The sequence below is a fragment of the Pangasianodon hypophthalmus genome, chromosome 4, assembly GCF_027358585.1.
Source record: "Pangasianodon hypophthalmus isolate fPanHyp1 chromosome 4, fPanHyp1.pri, whole genome shotgun sequence".
NCBI classification, from domain to species: Eukaryota; Metazoa; Chordata; class Actinopteri; order Siluriformes; family Pangasiidae; genus Pangasianodon; species Pangasianodon hypophthalmus.
Genome location: NC_069713.1, coordinates 2,442,917 through 2,452,461, shown reverse-complemented (window position 1 = coordinate 2,452,461; position 9,545 = coordinate 2,442,917). Strand labels below are relative to the sequence as shown.

The 9,545-nt window shown below is 37.6% G+C and overlaps 1 pseudogene; it reads left to right on the top strand.

The window, feature by feature from the left end:
• Positions 1-293: 293 nt before the first annotated feature.
• LOC128318103 (zinc finger protein 850-like) lies at positions 294-7,604 on the top strand (annotated as a pseudogene).
• Positions 7,605-9,545: the final 1,941 nt, after the last annotated feature.

The window sequence follows — 9,545 nt, the reverse complement described above, 5'->3', positions numbered from 1 at the left end:
AAATAAAAAAAAAGCACATTGAAGAAATATGAATTAAGTTGAATGTAAGGAGCCTACTGCAGGGAAATCACACAACTCTATAAACACAATTTCAGGCTTATTGAACAGAATATATGGCAATTTGAGTAGATCTTTGGACAAATGAGGTCCAGTAGGTGGCAGTAAAATACCTTTTAGATGTGAAACCACAGAGGAAGAAGCTATTTTTGCCTGTATGTTTGATATATTCTCAGTTCTGCCCGAGTTTAAAATAATAACAGCATTTGAGGTGGATAAATGTTACAGTTACAGTGAAACTGGTTACCTGAGTTACTGACTGGATCCTAAATGGATCTCTACTTCAGATGTAATAGTGTCTAGGGCTGATAACTGGATTTGACCTTTATTATTTTTTTAAATAAATCAGTAAAGATTCTGATTATGTCAATTGTCTGCCATATATAAGATAAAACACCTTTATTGTCATTGTAGATATTGTCACAAGATATCATTTGGAGCAAGTCATCAGATTCCATCAAGAGTAAAACACTACAAATAAAAACTGGTACAAATGCAGGTAAAAATTAAGTACAAAAGTGTAAGATGCTGAAATGGATATAGAGGGTTTCTGCTCTTTACAGTGAAAAATATACTGTGTTTCTATGACTTGTGAATAAAAGTGCTTGTGTGAGACACCCTACTGGAAAAAAAACAATAGAAACCCAAATAGAATTTGTAATGGTTTTGATGGTAAGCTGATGGCTTGTAATGGTATTTGTAGTGGAAACCATTAGAATTTCTGTGATGGTTTCTATTGTTTTTTTCAGCAGGGAGGTTGATATTCACTACAAAGTATATTATATATCAAATGTCAAATCACATACATATGGACTTAGTTTGAAATAATGTCAATTTATACACCTATTCAATATTGGCTTGAATCATATTATAATTACACTATACTATACCTTGGGTACTCTCTCTTTATTCAGGTGCATTTTCAAGCCACGGCATTGATGATGTGTTATTGTTGTGTGCCAACTGCTGAGAGCAGAGCAAGCACCGAACCTGATATAAAATATTGTTTTAACACAGCATGGTTTATTTAAAAAGAATAATTAGAAGCAACATAATCAAGTACAGTATGTGTATTGAATAAAATGTGAATAAATATACACTCACGGAGCACTTTATTAGGAACACTAGACTAATACTGGGTAGGGCTCTCAGTCCCTTCGCTCTGAAAACAGCCTCAATTCTTCATGGCATTGATTCCATAAGATGTTTAAAACACTCCTTTGAGATTCTGGTCCATGTTGACATGATCACATCACACAATTCCTGCAGATTTTTCAGGTGCACTTTCATGCTGCAAATCTCTCATTCTACCAAATCCCAAAGGTGATCAATTGGATTCAGAAGGCCACTTAAGAAGACTGAACTCATTGTCATGTTCATGAAACCAGTTTGAGACGACTTTTACTTTGTGACAGGATGCATTATCATGCTGGAATTAGCCATTAGAAGACGGGTAAATTGTGGCTGTGAAGGGAAGCTGTAGAATCACCTTGTGAACATAGATTTACTCATTTACATACTTTAAAGACCCACTATAATAATAGCACTACTACTACTACTACTACTAATAATAATAATAATAATAATAATAATAATAATAATAATACATAGATAAATTAAACAGTTCTTGTTTTGGGCCAATGCTGTTTTGCATTTTTTATGTTATCGAGTCCCATTTTTTTCTCCCCAAAGATACACAAGAACATGATGCTGACAAGAGACTCCAGTAGTCAACAAAAGGCATCTGGTTCACCATGTACTATCACCTCTCATACTCAAATGAAGAAAAAGCTTCACTCTTGCTCAGATTGTGGGAAGAGTTTCACTTGCCAGAGTGCTCTCCAAATCCACCGGCGCATTCATACAGGAGAGAAGCCATATCACTGCTCACAGTGTGGGAAGAGTTTTAACTGCATGAGTGCTCTCCGAAGACACCAACTGATTCACACAGGAGAGAAGCCGTATCACTGCTCCCAATGTGGAAAGTGTTTCTCAGACCTCAGTAATTTTAAAGAACACCAACGAATTCACACACGAGACAAACCGTTTATCTGCTTACTGTGTGGGAGAAGATTTGCTCGCAAGGATACTCTCAAAACACATAAACGCATTCACACAGGAGAGAAGCCCTATCACTGCTTGCAGTGTGGTAAGAGTTTTAAACACAAGACAACTCTCCAGGAACACCAGACTGTTCACTCAGGGAAGAGGCTCTATTACTGCTCACAGTGTGGGAAGAGTTTTAATCGAGAGAGTCATTTCCAAACACATCAGCGCATTCACACCGGAGAGAAGCCTTATAGCTGCTCACAGTGTGCAAAATGTTTTACTCACCTAAGTGCTCTCAGAGCACACCAGCGCATTCACACGGGAGAGAAGCCGTATCACTGTTCACAGTGTGGGAAGAGTTTTAATCGACAGGACACTTTAAGACATCACCAGCGCATTCACACTGGAGAGAAGCCGTACCACTGTTCACAGTGTGGGAAGAGTTTTACTCACCCGAGTACTCTCCAAACACACCAGCGCATTCACACAAGAGAAAAGCTGTATAATTACCTTGTGCACAGAGATGTACTCATTTAAGTATTTTAAAGACACAAGCGTGCCATCCAGAGCCATCCATTTGTGACATGTAAATGCAAACGTTATTTTTTTGTTTCGAGTTAGAATGAATTGTGTAAACTCTATCTATTGGTCTTGTTTTCCTTTTATTGAATTGCAGCTCTTTGCTCCAGAGATTTCTTTGGAAACTTCCCAGTAAACACCCATTATTACTGATATGCTTATCCATAAAATTAATTATATTATTATGCATTGTCTCTGCCTTCATTTTGAGGCATGAGACTTAAAACAGTTTAGCATGATAGCTGGGCATCAGAAGCTTCCTTTTCATAGACAAAGCCATAAAATACGTAACTGTTTTAAATGTGAATTACTGGCATTCCATTAGCCACACTTGTTTATAGATTCCCTCCTTCTGCTAATATTCCATTATAAAATAGCACCATTTTTAAATGACTAACAATCTCTAAATGAGAAACAAACCCTTTACATTTCATCATGTATGACACCTTCCAGACAAATTGTAGCCTACCAAATCATTGTCCCTTTCCACCTATCCAAATTTATCACAAATACTGTGTGTAAATTTATAAAAACTACTGTCCACTGTGAATTAGTGATGGTTAATCAGATGGTTAATCTCAGAAGGTAAATGACTATGTATGCAGCAGCCTCATAATCAATGAGACTCTATAACAGATAAAGCCTGAATGAACCCTGTTTCAAGAAATGCTATGAGGTTAGAGACTTCACTATATTTTAAATAATTCTTTCTAAAGCTCTAAATGCCCTGTCTCAATTCTGATTAGGTTTTAGCTCCTAGCTATACATCTAGCAGTTACAGCAAAACTGGGAAAGCAAGGGTTATAATGTCCAGAGGAAGGCTGGGTAAGGTAAGGATGAAACAGAAGAGAAGATAATATATTTAGTAGACTGTGAATGTCACAGTGGTTTAAACCCAACACTCTACCCTGCTGGAAAAAAAACAACAATAGAAACCCTCTTAGAACTTGTAATTTGAATTGTATTGGTTTTAATGTAAACTGTAATGGTCCCTGTGGGTCTCTACTGGTAATTTGTTGCCTTCTATTGGTGGCATGTTTTGCTTAGTGGATCCCATTAAGGACCAGTAATGGTTTTAATGGTTAGCTGATGGTTTGTAATGGTATTTGTAGTGGAAACCATTAGAATTTCTGTGATGGTTTCTATTGTTTTTTTCTTCAGCAGGGTAGTACACATGATAAGAAAGCACAATATGAGGTGGTGAGATAAATGTCAGCCATTTGAGATACTGAAACATTAATTATTATACAGAAAGAAGACATGGAAGAAAGACTTGGAGAAATATGAGTTAAGTTGTATTTAAGGATCCTACTGCAGGGGAATCACACAATTTCAGTTTATTGAACAGAATATAGGGCGATTTGAGTAGATCTTTGGCCAAATGAGATCCAGTAGGTGGCAGTAAAACACCTTTTAGATGTGAAAACACCGAAGAAGAAGCTATTTTTTTTGCCTGTATGTTTATAATAGAATATTGTCTTCCTCGGTTTTACAGCGACGGTTAAATCCGTTGATTTTTAAATCCTGAGGTAAGTTACAGTGAAAGTGGTTGCTGACTGGATCCTAAATGGATCTCTACTTCATATGTGATAGTGTCTAGTGCAGATAGCTGGATTTTTACCGTTTAAATAAATCAGTAAAGATTCTCACTGCTAGCAATTCATTTATAATAATTTAAATAATTTTGTCGTTAGCAGTTGCTAAGGATTAAACTAATTTAGTTTACCTCACCTAACATTTCCCTCAGGTGCAAAGCATTTATACTGACCCTGGATCATCACATTGTTGACTTTTGGAGGACATTTTAGTGAAAATGCCTCTTTTTTTGCATTTTTTTGACACACTCGAAGTGGTCAGTAAAAATCCCTTTATTAATACCCTTTGCTTATGTTAATAGTCTGTTATATATACATTCCTGTTAATGTAAGTTTTTTGTTAGCAACAAGCTAGGCAGCTAACTGTGATGAGTGATGTATTGTTTTCTCCTCAAAACAGTGAACTGTATATTCCATGTTTATAGATTAAACCACCAAATATGTCTGTATGATCCCTGATCTAAAGCAAATACTTGTGTATATACAGCATAACTGAAAGCTAAGAAGTGCTATTTTTGTTTAGTTTATTTATTTATAAAGCACAATTAAACACAACAGCAGTTAACCAGTGTGCTGTACAAAGATAAAAATAATACATATGACAAACATGAATTTAAAATCTCCAACATGCCTCAGCTACCAGTTTACGTATAATTAAAAGCCAGAGATAAGAAATGTGTTTTTAACCGAGTTTTAAAGATAGGCACGGTCAACCCTAAGCTTTAATCTGGACCTGGGAACAGTTAAGATCAGCTGATCAGGAGATCTAAGAGACCTGGTGGACGTGTATTGTTGTAACAGATCTGCAAGGTATGGTGGTGCTAACACATTTAGTGATTTAAAAACAGACAACAAAAGCTTGTACTCTGTTCTGAAGGGTACCGGCACCCAATGGAGCGAAGATAAAATAGGGATTATGTGCTTCCACTTAAGTTAATATCCTAGCAGACGCATTTTGGACCACCTGTAAACAAGACAAGGCCATCTGACTGACATTTTTTTACATTTACGGCTACATTTTGGCAGACACCCTTATCCAGAGCAGCTTACATTTATCTTATTTTTTATACAACTGAGCAGTTGAGGGTTAAGGGCCTTGCTCAAGGGCCCAGCAGTGGCAGCTTGTTAGTGCTGGGATTTGAACTCACGGCCTTGCAATCAGAAATCCAATGTCAAGACTAAGTGAAAGCATGAATGACCTTCTGAAGATCATTAAAAGAAAGAAAAGGCATGACTTTGGCCAGAAGTCTTTAATGAAAGAAGCTGGATTTGACAACTGCATTTATTTGCTTATCAAATTTAAAGGTTTTGACAAATAATACACAGAGGTTCTTCACAACTACTTTACTATAAGAAGTCTGGGGGCCAAGGTTAAAGTTAGAAGAGGTAAGATTATCACTTGGCCCAAACTTGGCTCTGTTTTACTGTCTTCCTGTTTTACTTCTGCTGCTGTGTGCAGCCATGTTGATTTGATGTCACTTGCTGAACTTGGAGTTGAGAAGACCGAATTGGTGGAATTCTTCTGTCATCAGCTGTGGAGGTCTTTCTTGGCTTATCAGTCCCTTTATGGTTACTAAGCTCACCAGTTTTCTCTTTCTTCTTAATAACATTTCAAACAGTTGATTTTGATAAGCCTAAGCTTTGGCTGTCTAAGATCTCTGACTATATTGATTCTTGTTTCTTCATAATGATTTCCTTGACTTTCATTGGCACAACTCTGTTCCTCATGTTGACAAACAGCAAAAGCAGACTCCAAAGGTTACCAAAAGCCTAGAATAAAGGCTAGATGCTGAAAGTAGTTAAACACACCTGAGTAATAACAAGCACCTGCAAAGCACTAAACATTATGGTGCCTTAAAATGGGGCCGCAATAATAATAATAATAATAATAATAATAATAATAATAATAATAATGCCTTTGTTCTAGACATTATTAGGTCACTGTATATCGCTCAAGCCTGGTGCACAGCATAGTCTCTCTACAAGATTAAAAAAAAAGTAGTGTACTCAATTTATTGTCAGCAAATTCCAAAAAATGGTTGGAAAATGGAATTGACTTATCCCTTATTATTTACATTTGGGGCATTGGGACAATACTGTTTTATATTTTTTATGTTATTGAGTTCTATTTTTTTTCTTCCTAGACATACACAAAAAAATGATGCCCACAAGAGCCTCCATTAGCCAGCAAAAGACTTCCAGTACACCTGATACTATCACCAGTTCTTCAAGAATGAAGAAAGATCTTCACACTTGCTCAGACTGTGGAAAGAGTTTTACTTCCCAGAGTAAACTCCAAATCCACCACCGCATTCACACAGGAGAGAAGCCGTTTCACTGCTCACAGTGTGGAAAGAGGTTTAATTGCAAGAGTGCTCTTCGAAGACACCAGCGCATTCATACAGGAGAGAAGCCGTATCGCTGCTCACAATGTGGGAAGAGTTTTAATTGCAGGAGTACTCTCCGAAGACACCAGCACATTCACACAGGAGAGAAGCCGTATCACTGCTCACAGTGTGAGAAGAGTTTTACTCGACTGAGTATTTTACGTGAACACCAGCGAATTCACACAGGAGAGAAACCATTTATCTGCTTACAGTGTGGCAGAAGTTTTACTCAGCGGGGCAATCTCAAAACACATCAACGACTTCACACGGGAGAGAAGCCGTATCACTGCTCACAATGTGGGGAGCGTTTTAAACACAAGACAACTCTCCAGGAACATCAGACTATTCATTCAGGAGAGAGGCTCTATTACTGTTCACAGTGTGGGAAAAGTTTTAATCGAGAGAGTCATTTTCAAATACATCAGCATGTTCACACCGGACAGAAGCCGTATCACTGTTCGCAATGTGGAAGGAGCTTTGCTCGACCAACTACTCTCCGAAACCACCAGCGCATTCACACTGGACAGAAGCCGTATCACTGTTCACAGTGTGGAAAGAGCTTTGCTCAGACAAGTACTCTCCAAAACCACCAGCGCATTCACACAGGACAGAAGCCATATCACTGTTCACATTGTGGAAAGAGTTTTGCTCTATCGAATGCTCTCCGAAGACACCAGCGCATTCATACAGGAGAGAAGCCGTATCACTGCTCAGATTGTGGAAAGAGTTTCAATCAAAGAAGTCACCTCCGAACACACCAGCGCATTCACATGCTTACAGTGTGGGAAAAGATTTGACATCCAAGGTCATCTCAAAACACACCAACGCATCCATAGAAGAGAGAAGCCGTATCACTGCTCACAGTGTGGATCAAGTTTTGCTAGCATTAGTAATTCATCAACAAATTCACACTAGAGTGAAGCCATTCCTGTGCTGAGGAGTGAGAGGAGAACATACAAATACTGTAGTTACTGTTGAGGACACTGAAGTCATGTCCTCTGTTTTTTTATTTTTATTTTTTTGATGTCTTTTATTTTATCCATGGAGACAAGTTACTTGTAAATAGTGTTGTGAATAATGCTAAGCGTTCAGATTACAGTCAGAATTAAGCTAATTAATTTGGTGCATAAACAGTGTATTTTGCGAGGTGGCTATGTTTTAAAATGTAGTTTTCGATATGTTTGCAACCTGCTCAGTAGAGTTTTCTCACAGTTTACGAGAACGCCAATGACCACAATCCATCCTCTCCTGATGTTGTGTGCAGTGTTTCAAAAGCTACAGCTTACAGAAACAAGTGAGTGACACGAGATGGTTTCAGATGGAGAGACAGACAATGGTGAAATTGAATTTAGGAGGTGGGCTGCTGTGCGACTGTACCAGACAAAAAACTTTCGCAAGTGAACATAATGGGGAAAAAACTGCCCTATCATACCACAGCTACCAACCCAGGAATGTGGAGGACTCCTGCCGAGTCATCTGAAGCCAGCCAACCACATCATTCCAAACTGCTCCTCGTGCTGCATCAGGGGCGGCGTAACACAATCAGATGAAAATGATATTCATCCCTTCCACATGCATGAACTCACAGATGCTCATGACTTGATTTATAGGGGAGAGAGAGAATGAAGCCCCTCAAACCCACAGAGCACAGCCAGTTTTGCTCTCTTGGACACCTATCTTTGGGATTCAAACTCCCAATCTTCCGATGATAGGGCAAACACTTCTCTGTTGCGCCACTATGGAGCTAAAACAGTATATCTTTTTTAAATGGTAAAATGCCCTTGAACTTTTTTGTGAAAGCTATCTGCAGCTTAGTCTAAGAGCTGATGTTACTCAGACAAATGCTAATGGACACAAATGCAAGGTGTGTTAGAATCATCTGTTCACAAAGCAAGATAAGTTCTTTAATAAAGCATTATTTATTTACAGTGGCAACAAGAAACACCTATCAGTCACATGTTCCAATATTTTTGATCACTTGAAAAATGGGTGGGTTCAAACAAAAGGTGCCATTTTAAGTTGTTTAAGACCTCTACATGTAAATATCAGCAAATTTAAAATTCTGATCTATTGTCTCGTATTCATGTTTTGATTTCAAACTCAAATGTCTTCAGTGTATAGCAAAAACAAAAGAATTGGCCTTGCTGTTCCAATACTTTCGGAGGGGGCTGTATACTATAACAAGATTGCCTCAACTGTTTAACATCACCTTGTTATTTCAACTTGTCACATTGTATATAAGTCCTAAATTGCCCCAGTCCCAACTTTTTTGGAACGTGTTGCAGTCATCAATTTCAGAATAAACATATAGCTACAACAAACAATGAAGTTGATTAGGTAAAACATGAAATACCTTGTTTTTTTATACTGTCTTTATTTGAATACAAGTCAGAGCAAATTTACAAATTATTGCTTTCTGTTTTTATTTGCATTTCATTTACCAACTTTTTTGGAGTTGGGGTTGTATATTCAGTACATTTTAGCCCATATTTTATATAATTGACACAGTGTTTACTTTCTTAACAGAGACAGAAAGTACAGTGAAACTCAAATGCAGCTATTGTTGCTCTCCAAATGCACTAAAATCATGGTTTTAAACTACAGTCTTCAAGAAGGGGGACTCATGACTTTGTTATTTTAAAAAAATTCCTGACTACAGCCCTGGAAGAGAAGAGAAGGGTCACCTCAGACAACACCAGTGCATTCCCATCATAGAAAAACCATACAATTACTTACACTGTGAACAGAGATTGACATATTTAAATACTTTTAAGACACACAAATGCATAGGCATGGGACTGCAGTCAGGGTGAATTAATTCATACTGTCAGTCAGTTTTTGGCATGTAAATGTGACAATACAGGACATATTTTTCTGT